This window comes from Leopardus geoffroyi, chromosome A2 (genome assembly GCF_018350155.1).
Source record: "Leopardus geoffroyi isolate Oge1 chromosome A2, O.geoffroyi_Oge1_pat1.0, whole genome shotgun sequence".
Classification (NCBI taxonomy): Eukaryota; Metazoa; Chordata; class Mammalia; order Carnivora; family Felidae; genus Leopardus; species Leopardus geoffroyi.
The window spans coordinates 50,179,258-50,198,246 of record NC_059331.1 but is presented as its reverse complement, the minus strand read 5'-3'; the positions used below and the strand labels follow the sequence as shown (position 1 = coordinate 50,198,246).

Below are 18,989 nucleotides of genomic sequence, written 5' to 3'. Positions count from 1 at the left end.
AGAGGAATTGCCCTTGGACAAATGGTCTTTCCTCTTTGAAGATGGAACTTTGTCAGTAGTTCTCAATGGTCTGTGAGTTGAGGGCCTAAGTAGTAATCTAGAGGTGTGTGTGTGTGTGTGGGGGGGTGTGCACATGTGTGTGAGAAGCTGTGTGTGGTTATGGGGGCCTCTGATAGGCAACACAGGACACTGTCTAAAAACCCAGCATTGCATTCAGTCCTGGCCCCACCAGTGTATAACGTGAGTCTTGAGTAAGATATTTGGTACCTCGTTTCTCCATCTGTAAAATGGGGACAGCTTGTCGGTTTGTTGTGAAGACCAAACTCCTTTATTTCATGGCTGGATGACTGACATTTTAACATCTTGTAATTCAAGGGCATCTTCCAAGCAACAATGTGGTATTAGTTTGTTAGGGCTGCTGTAACAAAGTGCAAACAATTGAATGGCTTGAACAACAGAAATGTATCCTGTCATGGTTCTGGAGGCTAGAGATCTGAGATCAAGGTATTGGTGAGGCCGTACTCCCCCTGGAGGCTGTAGGGAAGGATCTGTTCCCAGAGTCTCTCCTAGCAGTTCTTTGGCTTATAGCAGCCACCCTCCAACCTTCATAATGTGTTCTCCGTGTGTGTGTCTATCTGTCTGTCTCTTCCCATGGCAGTCTTCTTTTTGGGCACCAGTTGTGTTGGATCAGAAGCCCATCACACCCCAGTGTGACCTCATATTAATTCCACTGATTACATCTGCAGTCACCCTATTTCCATATCAGGTCACATTCTGAGGTTAGAGTTTCAATACATGAATTTTGGGAACACACAATTCATCTGCAACAAACGTCTAAAATGTTGTCTTTTCAGTTAATGTGTCTTATAAGTGATGGCTCCTTAGAGTCAGTGAAATACAGTGAATCACTAAATATGAGCATTTAGCATAATACCTGCCACATAGTAAACACTCAACTAATGATAATGGTTATTGTAATTACAGTAGTGAACATGTACTTTGTTTTTCAGTTTTATTATCTGTAAGATTGGGACAAGAGTACCTACTTGGCAGAATTCTTGTCCTCCTTGCATGTGCCCAGTGTGTGTTCTTGGATTCAGCAGAAACATCGCCTGTGCCCTCTGCATTCTTCTTTCGCTGTGTCTCTTCCAGCGTCTGCACGGAGTCCACCGTGCGTGGCTTATTTTTAGCACCCAGTGAACACCTACCTGTTGGATGAATGAATAAGTGAATGAATGGTGAGCTCAGTGATTGTATTTGTTGAGTTTCTTTTGTTTGGAAGTAACAGGAACGTAACTTAAACTAGCTCAAAGAGAGGACTGCGTTGGCTCAAGAAATCACACGACAGCAGGGGTGGGGATGGGGCTGGCTTCAGCGACAACTGGGACCGAGCACTCACACACTTGCTGGCGGGGTTCATCTGTGCCTCTCTCTGAGTGAGAGCTTTATCTTCTCTTTCCAAGTAGAGGCCCCTGCTGCACAGTGGGGAAATAGCTGCCAGCAGACCCCTGCTCTCATCCTGAGGACTCCCTAGTCAGAGCTGAAGCCTTGTCCTCTCTAGGTTTTGCTGGCAAAATCTCAAGAGAGGACTCTGGTTGGTCTGGAGGGACTAGATGCAAGGCCCTCCCCGCCCCCATCCCAAACCCCATGAACTTGGAGGTCAAGGTCACTTCCACTGATGATGGCCCCGGGGAGGTGGGTACTACTGAGCAGCATCCTGACCACAGCACCGACGACTGGGCAAACTACCCATGGATGTGAGAACTTCAGGAGATGTCACAAGGCAACAGTGGTGGCCATTACATGTTTCTTTCCTTATTCAGCAACTGTTTCTTAAGTGGCTCTCCCTTCCCAGGCTATCAACCGGGCCCATCACGCATGTTATTTTTTTGTCATTCCTTACAGTCCTGTTGGGTGGGTGGAATATCCACACCATTGGGGGAACCCAGGTATAGAGAGCTGAAGTCCCTTGTCCCAGTGCCCCTGAGAGCCAGTGGCTGAGCTAGGGTCTGATTCAGAGTGTGAATCATGATTTCATTACCCCTTAGTCATGACCTTGGGAAAGATATTTGACTTGTTGGTGCCTCAGTTCCCTTAAGTTTTCCTCAGCACTAACATGGGGATTTTCATAGTACTTAGGTTCATAGGTTGGAAAAATTGATTGAGACAGTATGTGGGCATGGCTGTCCCGAAATGTGGCTCAGAATAAGTGCTTAATATATAGCACATCCCCTATTATTGTGGTCGTTTTTAATAGTAACATTTTACTATTGTCTCCAAATCCTTGTGCGTTTCTCAATGCCTCAAAGTGTTTTATGTAAGTGGCCTAGAAGGGATATTGTTTGAGACCCGTGGAGGAAGCTTACTAGAGAAGGGCATTCCAGGAAGGCTTCCTGGGGGAGGAGAGAAGCCAGCTGCTGTTCATTGAAACATTGGAAGGAGGTAGCTAGTCTCTGCTCTGCTAAGATTCTGGGTGCTCAGTGGCCTAGACAGGAAGGGGCCCTGGTTGGTCTAACACTTTATTGTGCTCCCAGGGAGGCTGGTGCCCAGATATCTTAGGCCCTAAGATTCAGGGCTCCCTTGCGCTACTGCTGGGGGCCCCATCTCCCTCCCTACTCCAGGCCTTGGTAGGGACAGGAGTGTGCTATTTTCGCCTCATTAAGCTCCTCTCTTAGCACTCCTACCTGTAGTTATTTAGTCATGGCCTGATTTTTGCCTCCTGCAGCCGGCACTGCCTGGGAAACAGAAAGCTGGAGGCAGCAGCCGTGACCATGGGTGCAAACGCTGGTCAGCGCACGTGATGCGTACTCCCTTGCTGGACAGGAATTCAGTCCAGTCCGTAGCCACATCAACACCCTTCTCATCCTGCTCCTGTCCCTGGTCCTCTCCCACTCCAAGCCAAGGCTCATCGTCCACATCTCTCTTCCTCCTTCTACCCTCCTTCTTTCTTTTCTCTTCCCCTCCCCTCGACCCCTTCTCTCTCTCCTTTCTTCATATTTATTCCCTTCTTCTTCTCTCCCCCTTCCCTTGCTTTGTCCCTCCCATCCCCTACTGAGGCAAACAGCCCATTTGGCCATTCAGTTGTCCTGCTCTTTTTGGTGACCATCTGGAGCATCCAATTATTAGAGTCAAGTGGAGGCTCTAGGTCTCCCTCTCACTGCCTCACTTCCGGGTGTTTTATTATGCCCTCTCTAAACTCTGCCACACTTGTTACTAAGCAAGAGGCCACCAAAGCATCCCTCCATGTCCTGCCAGCTCCGTGCTGGCTGCTGTGCTTTTAGGTGCTTCGACAAGCCCCTTGTATGAAAGGATCTTTGGGACAGCAGCTAAACTTTCTAAGCAGATCTGCCAACAGACAAGAAAGACCAGATGACAAAGGCAGGAGACAGGACCAATGGGATTCCAGCCTCCCACGTACCCTGTGCTCCACCCACTTAATCACTGAAGAAGTTTTTCTAATGTCTTATCTGCCAATTAATGATCCTTTAGAGCGGATTTATATAGAAGTGTTTAAAGTGCTTGAGCTGACAGCTTCTAGAGTTTGGACCTCTGCTTAGAGTCCATCAGATGCTAACCACCCCACCCTGGGGTGTGGATTCCTGATTAGGTAATTTTAAAAGTTAAAGAACTGCCCCTGAGGTAGACAAAATACAACTTGATACTTATGTGTCTATATGTCTACACACTTACCTCTGTGTTACTTTATAACTAGTACTTTATAATAGCCTCCTCATCCTCATTCTTGTTTATGTAGCTGGTAGGGCTTTGTAATCACAAACTCAGGTTTGACAAAATAACACATTTCCCCCCTTCCCTTCTTTTCCCTTTCCTCTATTCATTAAGCCGTGGACCTTATTCAGATGTTGCCAATTTTTACACCAAAGCCTTCTTGTATTCTAGGATTCAATCCAGATTACCATACTGCATTTATCCATGGTTATCTCCTTAATCTCTTCTGGTCTGAGTTTCTCAGCCTTTCCTTGTTTTTCATGACTTTGACAGTTTTGAAGAGCCCTGGTCAGATATTTTGTAGGCTTTCCCTCAATTTGGGTTTGTTTGACACTTCTCATGATTAAGTCACAAGAGGGGCCGCTAGTGACGTTAACCCTGAGCATTTGATGAGGGTAATGTTGCCAGGTCGCTTTTTTTTTTTTCCTTTCCATACTCTGTTCTTTGGGTGCCTGTTTAGTGAGTGGAAATCCCACTTACCAGAGGGAGTTGGTTAAGGTCCACCTCCTGGAGGGAGAATTATCTACTTCTATTATTTGGAATCATTCTGTAAAGGAAGACTCACCCCTTCCTCCCATTTACTTATTTATTCAATTGTCTATATCAGTATGGATTCCTGTAACCCATATATTTATTTTATACTTTGAGTTGCAATCCAATACCATGCTATTTAATTTTTTGTTTAAATGGCTTCAGATTTGGCCACTGAGAACTCTTTTTATAGGTTGGCTCCTGTATTAATTTCTTATGGCTGTTGTAACAAATTACCGTAGCCTTGATGGCTTAAAATGACACAAAGTTATTATCTTATAGTTCTGGAGGTCAGAGTCCAAAATGGGCCTCACTGGGCAAAAATCAAGAAGTTGCCTGCGTGTAGTCCTGTGTGGAAGCTGTGGGAAAGAATTCCTAGTCTTGCCTTTTGCAGTATCTACAGACTGTCCACATCCAGTGGCTCATGGCCTCCGCCCATCTTCAAAGCCAGCAATCCCAAAGGGACATTTATTTTCTCACAGTTGTGGAAGCTGGAAATCAGATCAAGGTGCTAGCTGATTTGGTCCCTGGTAAGAGTGTTCTTCTTGGCTTGCAGATGGCCATCTTCTCGCTGTGTCCTCACAAGGCAGGGAAAGAGAGAGAATGTGAACTCCCTCCGGGTGTCTTTTCTTATGGGCCCTGATCCTATCACATTGATGCCCTACCTAATTTGAACTTCATTGCCTAATTTAACCTTAATTCCTCCTTATAGGCACTTTTTCCAAGTATAGTCACATTGAGGGTTAAGGCTTCAGCATATGAATTCTGAGGGGGCACAACCAAGCCCATTATCCCCTCTATCTCAAGATCTTTAACTTAATCACACCTGCAAAGTCCCTTTTGCCGTGTAATGTAACATACTCACAGGTTCTGGGGATTACAGCGTGGATGTCTTTGTGGGGGTCCTTTTTTGCCTACCACAGCACCTCTGTCCTTTTGGCTTGCCCCATCAAGCTTCTTTTTTATTTAGTTAATCTAAATTACCCTCCAAACTTCTGCTGCACAGGGTACAGGTATGTTACATCTCACGATTATTGTAGCTCCTACCCTGGGGTCTTTCTAAAGTCCTGAGTGGAGGGAGGCTCTTGGGTAGCTCCAAAGCATTGGTCCATGCCGGGTACTCTGCAGTGGCCCCATGTCCCAACTTACCTGGTCCACTGGAGTCTGGGGACACTGTTGTCAAGCTTGGGGCTGGGTCCAGAGGTTGGGTCCTACCGGTCCCCTCTGGGGTGTTGTAACTCTTGGGAGCATCTGAGAACTTCTCTTTCATCTTTCTCACTACTCTCCAGACAAAGCCTGCTCCTCCCTTTCTCCTTGGGGTCATCTATAGCATAATCATGACCATTAGTAAAGTTTTTACCAAGTAAGGGAAAAGCTACTGACTTCAAGCAGCTTCTGCTTTCTTCCAAAAATTCTCCAAGTCAAGGAAATACATGTGGGAATTGCGTGGATGGGAGAAAAAGTGATGGAAGGAAGAAACCATACCATCTCAGTAAATTGTCCTGTCACAGTAAGTCAGGGAAAACTTTTGGAAAATAAGCTTAAAAAGGGAAAAATCCACTTGAGGGTGGGGGTTTTCCTAGCTTGGCTCAACACTGTCAGCTGCTTAGGCCAATTCTCAGTGATAAAGGTTGACACTGGGTGGGGTTGTTCTAACAATTGTACCTGGGATTTGTTTTCACCAGGGCATGATTGTCAAGAAGGAAGTTTACACTCACAGATGTCTAGAAACAGGAGGCTCAGTGAGCTATGCAGGGTCACGTGGGAGGACACTCAGGTCTGTCAGGAAGCAGGAGAGGGGAGAAGGTCCAGAGATTTTACTGAGGTTTTCACTGGAAGAAATAGGCAGGATAGGAGCTCTGAGTAAATTGTGGGCTGGGTAATAGTTTAAATCGTTTCTGTGGGCTCTGGGTTTAAGGGTGGTCTCAGTTATGGAGTACTTGGCCCTGGCTGACTTGGAGCAGGGGGAATGCTGATTTGAGGTGTGAGAATTTGATAAAGGAGATGGTTGGAATATGGGCTTGGGATTAGTTGGCAGTGCGTATTTGAGGCACTTACACTTGTGGAGAGGTGTTTGCTATGCCCAGGAATCAGCTAGCCCTGGGAGACGTTATCCTCACCGGGATAAAGGCTTCAAGTGCCAGAGCATCAGGAATGCGGAACATAACAGGGGCGCATGGGTAACTCAGTGGGTTAAGCTCCAACTCTTGATTTCAGCTCAGGTCATGATCTCACGGTTTGTGGGTTTGAACCCTGCATTGGGCTCTGAGCTGACAGCAAGGAGCCTGCTGGGATTCTGTCTCCCTCCCTTTCCGCCTCTCCCCTGCGCACACTCTGTCTCAAAAATAAAAAAATAAAAATTAAAAAAAAAAAAAGAATACAGAAAACAAGAAAATCAAGTTTTAGAAGTCTACCACACAAGGGGTCCGCTGACTACCACCGTCACGAGGGAGGAAGGAAAGTGGGCTTTCTCATAAATGAGGTAGTGACTTTTTCTCAGGAAGGTATTTGAGTACCCTCTTGTTTGGATGTTGAATACTTGGAAAGCTTTGTGTTTGCAAAGAATAAGCTGTTTATCTTAGTAGTGCTAAGTGCTAAGTCATCTTTTATTTAATTTTTAATTTTTAAATTTTGTTTAGTCATCTCTGCACCCAACATGGGGCTTGAACTTAGAACACCAAGATCAGGAGTCCCATGCTCTTACGACTGAGCCGACCAGGTGCCCCGCTAAGTCCCCTTTGACATGAGATGCGGATGGCAGACCCACTAACATGCTGACAGTTCTAAGATCTCAGGCCTCTGACGATGCTGATCTGCTCCATAAGGCCCCAGACTCCATTGTTCTCCAGGGTGTAGAGGGTGGGTGGGGTGGCCAACCCCCACAGGCCGTCTCAGAAGACACTTAGGTCTGGCTGTGAATGGCACAACAGTGAGTGGGTGAGCCCTGTCTTCCTTACGCGTGCTCCCCTGTGGGTCACATTGCCTTGAACATAAATGGGTTGATTGCTAAGGGAGAAGCAGAAGCAGACTCTGAACTGAGGATTCGAGTTCAAGTTTTTATCTGGGACATAGGAAGGAAGTGGAGAGGAGGTGGGGAGGTGATGCAGGGAAGGGAAGGCAACTGGCCGATTGTGCCATTTTCTTTCTAGTGATATATAATGGACACATAACATTATATTAATTGGCAGGTGTACCACATAACAATTTAATACTTGTGTATATTGCAAAATGATCTCCAGAAGAGGTTTGGTTCAAGTCTGTCATGATACATAGTTGCAAAATTATTTTTCTCATAGGAGAATGTAAGATCTGCTCTCATAACACCTTTCAAATAAGCAACACAGCATTACAGACTATGGTCACCATGCCGTACGTTACATCCCCATGAATTTTTATTTTCTAACTGGAAGTGTGTACCTTTTGACTCCCTTTACCCATTTCTCCCACCCCCCACTCCTCACCTCTGGCAACTACCACTCTGTTCTCGTTTCTACGAACTTAGTTGTTTTTTGTTTTGTTTTGTTTTAGAATCCACATATAAGTGAGATCATAGGGTATTTGTCTTTCTCTGACTTATTTCACTTATCCCAGCGCCTTCAAGATCCATTCATGTTATCACATGTGCCAAGATTTCATATATACTTTTTCATGACTGAATAATATTTGTGTGTGTGTGTGTGTGTGCGTGTGTGTGTGTGTGTGTGTGTGTGTGTGTGTATGTGTACCACATTTTCTTTACCATTCACCCATCAGTGGACACTTAGGTTGCTTCCACATCTCGGCTATTGTAAATAATGTGCAATGAACTTATCTTTTTGAGTTTGTATCTTCGTTTTCTTTGAATAAATACCTAGAAGTGAGATTGCAGGATCATATGGTGGTTGTTATTTTTCATATTTTGAGGAACCTCCATACTGTTTCCACAGTGGCTGCACTAATTTACTTTCCCACCATCAGTGTATGGGCTGTTCTCTTTTCTCCCCATCCTTGCCAACACTATTATTTCTTGGTTTTTGTTTTTGTTTTGTTTTGATAATAGCCATTCTAACAAGTGTGAGGTGATATCTCATGGTGGTTTTGATTTGCATCTCCCTGATGATTAGTGATATTGAGCATCTTGTCATGTGCCTGTTGGAGACTTTTGCCACTTTTGCCTTCAATGCCCCCTTCCTACACTAAGAAAACACACAGAAGCAGGTGCCTGGGTGGCTCAGTTGGTTAAGCGTCCAACTTCAGCTAAGGTCATGATCTCATAGTTTGTGAGTTCAAGCCCCATGTCCAGTTCTGTGCTGACACCTCAGAGCCTAGAGCTGCTTCAGATTTTCTCTCTGTCTCTCTGCCCCTCCCCCACTCATGTTTTCTCTCTGTCTCTCTTGGTCTCAAAAATAAATAAACATTAAAAAAAAAAAAAAAAAACGAAAAGCACACAGGGGTGCCCGGGTGGCTCAGTTGGTTGAGCATCCAACTCTTGGTTTTGGCTTAGGTCATGATCTTGTGTTTTGTGAGTTTGAGCCCCGCATCCGGCTCTGGGCTGACGGTGGGGAGCCTGCTTGGGATTCTCTCTCTCTGCTCCTCCCCTGCTTGTGTTCTCTCTCTCTCTCTGTGTCTCTCGCTGAATAAATAAATAAACTTTAAACACACACACACCAGCTATGTGGGTATAAAGACAAATGTATGTATATGTATATATATACTATATATACACATATATAGTACTAAAACATTTCCAACCACCTGAAAGATCATTTTTTTTCTTTTAAAAGGAATTAAAACATGTTCCAGGTCCTCTAAAAGTATTGCCCTGGGTCCTAGGCACTGCCTCTTGTGTCTTAAGAGAAGTTATCTCTGGAGAAATATATGCTGGGGGAAAGGTGACCACTCTGTCTTGTCCTAACAGTCTGATTTCCTGGTGGGACAGTCTCATGCCTGCCTCAAACATGGGGGCAGAAAACCTCCCAGGGTCTCTGGGGGGAACCATGAAAAGATGCCCCTCTCACACAGTGAAACCTCTGACAGAGTTAAGCTGCCTTTATGGAGTGATTGTTTTGCTAGATGCTGAGGAATTACAAACCTTCAAAGACCTTGTTTGCAGACGGGGTTCTGCTTCTCCTGGAGGCATCTTTGAAATGCAAACTTGTTCTCTCAGCAGACTCAGTGCGTCTCAGCCTTTAAGATAAATGCTTCAAACTGGCAGCAAACCCACTTGAGTTTGGTGCCTGCCTTTCCAACAGATTAATTATATCGATTGCTGGCTGTTCATTTGCCTTCGTGGCCATCTCTCCCTTGTTGGTTTCACATTTACTTTCTCCAGCCATCACAGCCCTGGGGCTGCCTTGAAAGAAACAAACACTGATTCAGAATGCTGGCGTGAGGGGTGACCATGAGCCTCTGTGCCTTCATCCAGAGCATCCTGGCAACAGGCTTGCGGGGCAAAGCTGGAATTCGAAACCCCTATTTGTTCCTGATGGGTTTTGGGGGTTCCTTGGGGGCCAGGAGCCCTGATGTGCCATTAGAATGAGCACATATCCCAACTGGCAGGGCAGGGAAGGGCAAGTGGCAAGATGAATCCACACCTGCTCTAGTAGAATATGCTTGAGGCACCCCGGGTGCGTGGGTCTGAGTCTTAATTTGGGACTCTTTTTTTTTTTTAAGAATACTTTTTTTTTTAAGTTTATTTATTTATTTTGAGAGAGAGAGAGAGTGAGCGAGCAAGAGAGAGCCAGGGAGGGGCAGAGAGAGAGGGAGAGAGAATCCCAAGCAGGCTCTGAGCTGTCAGCACAGAGCTGGATGAGGTGCTCGTACTCACGAATCATGAGATCATGACCTGAGCTGAAGTCAGATGCTTAACTGACTGAGCCACCCAGGCACCCCTCCATTTGGGACTCTTATGAATGAGCAGTGTGGCTTTGATTTTGGGGGAGTCCTTTGCTTCTCTCAGCGTTCTCATCTGCAAAATGATAATAATAATGGGGGCTAGTATTTATTGAACTCTTAGGGTGTGCCAAGCACTGCTTTGAATGTTTTGCAAGTATTACCCTTGTAATCCTCATTACAGCAGAAGCTGAGCTTTAGAGAGGTGAAGTAACTGAGCCAAGATTAAAAATGGATGGGACCTACCCCAAGGTTCCAGGCTAAACCTGACTCTGGTTGTGCGGTCTCAGAGTGGCCAGCAGGGGTCACTGAAACTGGATGTTTTGAGATGGTTGATCTCACCATGTGTCGGGGTAACATTCACATTTTCCCAAGTGTAGTGGAAAGTTCTAGTCTCAAGGTAGTGTAGTGGCTATGCACACAGGCACTGTAGCCAGCCAGCCTGTCTACATTTACATCTTGTTCTACCACTGTGTAGCTGTGTGACCTTGGACAAGTAACTCCATCTCTCTGGGCTTTGCTTTCCTCATTTGCAAAAGTGACTAATTATACTAGTACTTATCTCGTGGTGTTATTACAAGGATGACAAGAATTAGTGCTTATAAATCACTTAAAGCATGTAAAGGTACAATATAAATGTTAAAGTATTTATCCTTCATAAATACACATGCAATTTCAGGAACTTAATCTAGGGGATGTCAGCGTCTTGTGTTAGCTTAGTCAGGTGGGATTTTGTGGCTATATAATCTTGAGTGCAGAGGCTGTGGTTTTAATACCAGATGGAATAATTTGGTGTTGTAGGCCTGGGAAGAGAGGGATTCTATATCCTGTGACCCATTGTACTTCATTTAATTGAGCAATTAACATGAACAAATTCACAATTAAGAGTGAAAATTAAAACGTAGGGTGTGCACTTTGTTAATGAGTATTTTCTCATTTTGAAAAATAATGTCATGCCTTAATTAAGTTCTTGTGAAAAGCTTCTCCCGCCTTGGCAGAGGGCCCTTGACATGCTTGTCACTGTGGGTCCTTCAGCATGAGGGCCCGCTACTTGGGGGAGGGGCTCAAGGAGCTGATTGGTCCAGGCCTGGAAGGGAGCACAGCTCATACTCAATCCTAGAAAACAAAAATCAGAGCTGGAGCTAAAGGAAAATCACACTGGTGACCCTGAGAGAATCGAATGAAATGCTGTTAGAAGACTATAAGCAAAGGAGAGCTTAGACATGCCTTCAAGGGCTTTGAAAACTGCCCCAGGCCAGAAAGATGCTTCAGGCAAGATAGAAAAGTCGCATCAGCTTCAGACTTTTCCAGAAATGCTTATTTCCAACTTAGTGCATCTTTTTTCCCTTTTCTTGGGTATACACCTTCCCAGGTGACTTCTGGCCTGGCTCAGGGTGCCTCCCAGTGACGCTGGAATGGGTCTCTGGCTGCTCTTTCCAGAGCTGGCCCCACGGATCTCAGCACCTGCCATCCTGTTCCACGGCTGGCCTGGATTTTGCCAGGCTTGCAATAGATTGAATGTGATGCTTGGGTTTTATTTGGCAACCAAGCAAGACTTGTTTTTATAATGGAAAGGGGGAAAAAAAAGGGCAAGAGGGAGTCACAGAAGCATGGCTCACAGAGAAGGGCTTGCCCATGAGTGAAAAAGAGGGTCATGGAATGTATTACTTGGTGGGAGTTGAAATTATTAAAGAAGATCATCAAGGTGCTGATGATGAACATGTTCTAAGTGCTATTCTAGGCCCTCCCATGACAAATCCTTCCAACAATTTATCATCTCTGTTTTCTAGATAAGGAAACTGAAGTACAAGGGGCCACAGGCCAATCTTGACCTCTGTGTACCTAAGATGCATCTATATGTACTGGACATCAGGATGTGAGGTTGATAATGTTCTCAGAAGGGGTGGGGATGAGATGCCAAAGGGAGGGGATTGAGGGAGCAATGGATATTAATAATGACATAATATTAATAATTACATTACATATTAATAATTGATAACAGTAGCTACCATTTATTGGGAAATTCTGAGCTAACAAGGACAATAATGCCAAACTTGGTCTGGACATCATCTCTTTTGACCGTCACTACAACCCTTTGGAGGGTTGGTGGCGATGATCCCCAAATCAGACTTTTCTATCCGGTTGCGGGGGGTGAACTTTAAATCCTGGACTGGCAAATTAGCATTGTACCAGTTACTAGTACAACCAGGCCTCAGAACACATGTGCTGAGGAGCTCAGTTCTTTAGGAAGATGGGTCCAGAAGCCAAAGAGTAAAGGTCACGACCGGGGAGGACTCTTGTTTTCTGTGGGGAGAGTGCAGAGGATAGAGATCTCTGTCTGCTGATATCAGCACTGAGATGCCACTTCTACTTGGATCCTGTAAACTATTGACAATGTGGTAATATTTATCACAAATCCATATGTGCCACGTTCTTTTTTTTTAAGCTTATTTATTTATTATTAGAGAGAGAGAGAGTGTGTGTGTGCACCTGTGCTAGCAGGGGAGGGGAAGAGAGAGAGAGGGAGGGAGAGAGAATCCCAAGCAGGCTCTGAGCTGTCAGCGCAGAGCCCGACATAGGGATCAATCTAATCCCAGGAATGTGAGATCATGACCTGAGCCATAATCAAGAATTGGACATGCGGTGCCTGGGTGACTCAGTCAGACTCTTGATTTTGGCTCAGGTCATGATCTCATGGCTTGTGGGATGGAAACCCACATCGGGCTCTGTGCTGACGGTCCAGAATCTGCTTGGGACTCTCTCTCTCCTTCTCTCTCTTCCCCTCCCCCCAACCCTCAAAAATAAATAAATAAACTTAAAAAAAAAAAAAAAAAAGAAGAGTTTGACACTTAACTGAACCATCCAGGCACCCTGCCAAGTTCTTTATATACATGATCTAACTTAGTTCTTACTATGGTCCTGCAAGGTGGATACAATCTTGACTGAACAGAAGAGGAAACTGAGGCACAGAGAGGAGGCAGATGCAGACAAGTGGCAGAGCTAAGGTTTGAACTTACTCATCCCATGTCTTCTATGAGACACCTCAGTTGCCTCCCAAGCATCCCTGTCCCCATGCTGGCCTGAGAAGCCTGGCCACTGAAGCAGGACTGTTGGACGTATGGGCCGTGGCTTTCTCTTACTGTGCTGACAAGACGTGGCACAGCCGTGGTCCTGGTAGAGGACACCTAGATGCCTTAGGGCCTCCCCACAGCCCTCAGCCAGTGCTCTGGCCTGGGGGTTGTTAGGTGAGCACACGCTTTGTAGGAGGGTGAATTTCACTCTCGGGCCAATATCCTAAGAAGAAGTGGGGCCAGAAGCAATCCATTCTCTGTTTCTAAATCAAATAAATCTTGCTTGACCCTTTCCTCTCTTGTCAGGAAGGGCAAGACATTCAGCCTGGTTTATGTTTGGGGGCAACCCTCCCTCTACCCTGGGTTGTTTGAGAAGCCCATGGGATTCTCAAGGTCCAGAATGGGGAGGCCTGCCTGGGGGACTGCTTCTGGCTGTTGTGGTCCCATTGTGCCTCTGGGGGGCTTGGTTCCTCCTGGGCCTTTTTGTGAGAGTTTGGGTGCTGCAAAACTTAGGGTTGAGCCCCCTGTTTCCACTTATACCTTCTTGGGTGGTCCTGCCACTCCAGGGCTGCTGGAAGGGAAAGGGGTCAGGTACTACCTTCTCTCCCCTGCTCCTCATGTTGGGGTATCTCTCCGGGCTGGGCCACCGACCTCTCCTCCTCCCCTTTGTGGACAGTACAGCCATCAGGCAACAAATTCTGCCTGGACCCGGAGGACAAAAATGCAGGGGGCATGAAAGGAAAGCACTTCTCTCATTGTTCTGTTACATGTAAGCCAATTGCCACTGATATTTATTTACCCCCTCCTGAACGTGAGGCCTCCGCATTATTTAATAATACCATTGGGGTCATTGCATTTTGCAAACAGGGAAACTGAGGTCCAGAGAGGTTAAGAAGTTTGTGTGGGATCACATAGCTGGTGAATCTCGCTCTGAGATTCAAACCCAGCCAGGCTGACTCCAGGACCCACACATGTAACTACTATATGGACTTTCGGTCTGCAAGTAACTCTTTAAGGTGACTCTGCGTGCCCCACTTCCCCTACTGGACTGCGGGCCGTCTTCATTCTAAATATCTTGTCCTCTCAATGTCTCTTAATGTGGATGTGAGCTTATACCTAATGAAGATGCAAATGAGTGTCCTCGCAGGTTGGCAGAGAGTTCTGTAGGAGAGCATATGCTGGACTCTAGGGCTGTGGGGGAGGGCTGTGAGGGAGATGGCAAAAACAGGCATTTTCCTTCCTGCTCAGGTCCCATGCCTTTGCAGTGTGACTTTAAGCTCCTGCCATTGAGGTAGAGTCTGTTCTTTGCTTCCTTGAATGTTGGCTGGCCTTGCTGTCGGCCACAGCGATAGAATGTTGTGGAAGGGGTGGTGTGCCAGTTTTGGCTGTGGCCACGTGTTTCTTCTGTTTGTCATAATGCTGCCACTGCCAGAGGGTAACACACGTGTGGCCCAATCCTTACTATCACCCCAGCTGGAATACCAGCTACCCCCAGAAATGGAGCTTCCTGTTAGCCAGCAGCTGACTGCTGATGCTCTAGGAAACTGAGACCAGAAGAGCCAGTCCATGTTGCCAACTCCTAGAACCATGTGCCAAATTCAGGTTTGTTTTTTTCAAGCCACTATTTTTTTTTAATAGTTTTTTTTTTTTTTTTTTAGAGAGAGAGAGTGTGTGTATGTGTGCACATGAGCAGGGGAGGGGTAGAGGGAGAGGGAAAGAGAGAATCCCAAGCAGGCTCTGCGCCATCAGCTCTGTGCCTGATGTGGGCGGGGCTTGGTCTCATGAACCGTGAGATCATGAGCTGAGTCACAATAGAGAGTTAGACGTTCAACGGACTGAGCCACCCAGGCGTCCCCTAAGCCACTGACTTTTGAGGCAGTTGGTTTTGCAATAAAATCTACCCAATACACTCAGCTTCAAGTCGCATCCGTCCATCCCAGACTTGGGTGGTGTCAGTAGGGGCACCAGATAGGGCAGACGAATTGGAGCCACCTTTTTCCTTCTTCAGCGTTCCACGGCAACACCTTCCTGTGGGTTTGTGCCACAGGTGCCCAGCGCTGTGATTCTGTTTCTGAATACTCCAACAGAAGAAATGAACCTTCATCAAGAGATGTGGTCTGGCCCCAGCCCTGACACCAACCTGCCGTGTGGTTCTCCATGATTTCCTTAACCAATCTGGACTGACACACATACTTGACGATTTCTGCCGGCTCTGATATTTGTGACTCTGTGAGGCATCACTAGCATGATGTTTATATACTGTCCACATTTGATTTGGATGTTTTTTTCCCAGACCACTGGCATGGCACAAAATGATGAGTTTTTTTGTTTTTTTTTTTTTAACCATCCACATAAAAAGAAACAGACCATAAACTGGCTTGTGCCACTGTAAGAACATTCCTTTACTGACAACGAAGCAAAAAATATCTGAACTATAAAAGTACATGTTTGGAAAGGAAACGTTCACGTTTCTTGAAAATAAGTTTGCATTATTAAAGCTGGGGGGTTTTACAGGCGTTTTGTTGAAACTTACAAAACCTCATCGCTTTTGGCTCTTCTCCTAAATCAGAATATAGTTTGGTTGGCATAGCTTCTATAAAATGTGTTCATTCCTTTATTCCTTCACTTATTCAGCCAGTGTTTGCTATGAGCCCCACCCTGGCCTCTTAAGAGAATGGAACTGAAGGAGACAGGCAATTAACAACCCTCAAAGAGCTGACATTTGAGTGATAACAGCAAATCTACAGGTAAGCTTTAGAGTCATCTAGCGATTAGCATTACAAAGAAAAAAAAGTTTTTGTTAGAGGACAGATTAACACTGGATATGTTTTCCACAAACAGGATACACATTTACTACCTTCATATCTTCCCACCTTCCCCTGGAATTTCTCATTCATTCTTAAATGCTGTCGTTGAAACTGCGAGGGCGTATACATTCAGCGAGGCCCCTCTCACAGGTGTCCCTAGTCAGGAGGAAAGCCGAAGGATGTGAGCCTTGGGAAGAAAATGACTCTTGATAGCCCAAATTTGGAGGATAGGCTGCAAAGGCTGAGTGTGAGCCTGGGGTACAAGGCACCACTGTGGTTTCCTCCAGCAGGCAACATTGTATCAAGGAACAAACTGCACTGGGATTTGAGGGCCTGGGCTCAGTTTGCATCTCAGGACTGGGTTTTGTGTGTGATTTTGAACATATCTCTCACCCTGTTTTTCAACCTGTGTGATAGGGATAATACCACTAGTACCTGCCTCTCCACGTTGTTGGAGGATCAGATGCAATAACATAAACAAGACTGTTTTGTTAAAGTTATCTTTCAGATGTACTACACATTCCCTAAGGGCAGGGGCTATGTCTCATTCATCTTATTTCCACAGAACTTGGCATGTCAAGTGCTCAATAAATGATGGTCGAGTGGATGAATGGGCCAGAAAATAAATTAGCAAAAGAATGAAACTGAATCCTGTGGGCCTCAATTTCTTCATTTTGCAAATTAGGTTTTCCCTATAGAGTTATCTAGGTTGTGCACTGCACCAGTGAATTTGGCTAAGGGGGTAGGAGGAAACTAAAATCTGGATTTTCCACCTGCCAAGTCATGTGCCTGGTGCAGAGGGTGCCTTTAATTAAAGGCCAGCGATGGGCCTAAAATGAAGGAATTGGACTCTAGTGCCTCCCGGAAACTCTGATTTTTATCATTGTGTGAGGGGGCCCCAGATGCTGCGTTGTTCAGAAAATCCCCAGATGACTCAGATTTTCCTCCTAGTTTGGGTCCCATTGGATTGGTGGCCTTTTAAGGCACTTCCCACTCTAATAGAAGGTGATTTTTAATTATATTTTAGATTTTTTGAATTTATCATTTTCTGGTATTTCATGTTAAATTCCCTTTGTTTATGAGTACACGAGCTGCCATCTCATGATGCCCTTACCCACCTTTCCTGGTTTTGGGTAGGACACAGCCGCTGGAGTCCGTGAAATGTGTGTTCCCCATTCATCAGTAAGGGATTCCATGCCAAGCTGAATCTTTCAAGTTTCCCTGGATTCCTCTTTGCAGCCTCCAGCATTTGTATTTACATCAGGTCAGATAATAATAAAAAGCAGGATTCTTTAGACAAGACAGAGCTGCGAAGACAAAAGCACGGTGATGAAAGCTACCAAGGTCTGATTTAATTTATCTGCCTTCATTTCTTTCCCACCTTCTTCGTCAGTCAGGGTGCGAGGAGAAGAAAGAAACCACACAGTAATTTCAACAGGGAAAGCTCACTGTGGAGCAGGGTTGTGCTTCACACTTGACATTTTGGGCCGGATAATTCTGAATTTGGGGGGGACTTCCCTGTGCACTGTAGGGTGCTTAGCAGCATTGCTGGCCTCTACGCCTTAGATACCCACAGGGTTCTCTCTCCTCCCCACACTGTAACAACTGACAATGTGGCCAGATGTTGCCAATGTCCCTTTGGTCTGTGGAATGGCCCCTGCTTGAGAATCACTGCTGAAATCATTACTTACCTATATCAGATTGTCCAGAAAGGAGAAAATGGAACTCTACAGAAAAGCCTAGGGCTGAGGGAGAATATGAGGGGAGGGACATGCTGGGAACGGGGACCCCCTCCCCAAGCTGGGATTCAGACGTGTTGAAGAAGGTGCGGCTGCGGTCCACTCCGTAGGGGCGTTCTCTCAGGAGCTCTGGCCCGGGCTCTTGTACAGTTGCTAGACAAGCAGCAAGCAACTGGAGGGGAGGCAGAGTGCATCCAGCAGGAAACACCCATCTGGACACAAGTGGAGGGACTGCAGGGTTCCTGTGCCTCACTGGAAACCCATCCTGGGGGCGTCACTGAAGCTGAAATGAATGAGTGCCACAGACCACTCCCCTAACACACTGCTGGCCACAAACAGCCCTTGGTAGGAACCGGAGAAGCACGGTGTAACAGCTTAGAACAAAAAGAGAACCCCCTTCTTCTGGCAGTGTCTCTGAAGCGCCCTCTACTGATAGAATTGAGCATCACACCCTCTTCAAAAGCAATATTTTCATTGAGCTGGCAGTAAAAGACGATTTGGATCTGAAAAAGGCAATAAATCCATAGCTGGCATATTCTTGTATTGTACCTTCCTTTTGACCGTCTCTATACCATCTACTTGGCATATGTCTAGCATTTAGTAGATACAAAATTAGTGACTGAAAGAATGAATGATGAATGAATGGCTGACAGGGTTGGCTTTTTTTTTTTTTTTTTTTTTTTTTGTAGCTGTTTTGGAGAATATAATTCTTTTCCTATGGAATAGCAAATGGTGGTGTTTACTCCTTCTAATCCCACTTTCCTACTAAATTTAAAATTAATTGAATTATCCTGTTATATCTTCTCAACTTACATAACGGATCAATTTGATAAAAATCAATTAAGTGAGCAATTCAGTGGAAAAAAATTAATTAAACTAGTTTCAATTGATTCATTGATTAAATTTCCCATTTGAGCAAAGAAAACACAAGACTGGTATCTGTTTTTAAGATCAGAATATTAACCAAAGACTTGCTGGCCAGTGAACTAAGTTCAACAAAATTGTTGCACAGAGGGTCACCTGGGTGGCTCTGTCGGTTGAGCGTCCGACTTTGGCTCAGGTCATGATCTCACAGTTCGTGAGTTCAAGCCCTGCATTAGGCTCTGTACTGACAGCTCAGAGCCTGGAGCTTGCTTCAGATTCTGTGTCTCCCTCTCTCTCTGCTCCTCCCCTGCTTGTGCCCTCTCTCTCTCTCTCAAAAATGAATAAACATTAAAAAAATTGTTGCACAGAAGACTAAG

General features: G+C 45.5%; 1 long non-coding RNA gene across 2 annotated transcripts in view; it reads left to right on the top strand.

Annotated features, from left to right (window-relative positions):
- The window catches only part of LOC123605926, a 799,403-nt gene that overhangs the window by 55,052 nt on the left and 725,362 nt on the right, over window positions 1–18,989 (top strand). The window contains exons 2-3 of one of the 2 annotated variants that reach the window (XR_006716008.1): window positions 11,922–12,012; window positions 15,837–15,949. This is a non-coding gene — a long non-coding RNA (uncharacterized LOC123605926). The remainder of the gene's footprint in view (window positions 1–11,921; window positions 12,013–15,836; window positions 15,950–18,989) is intronic. The other variant, XR_006716009.1, reaches the window with a different exon arrangement.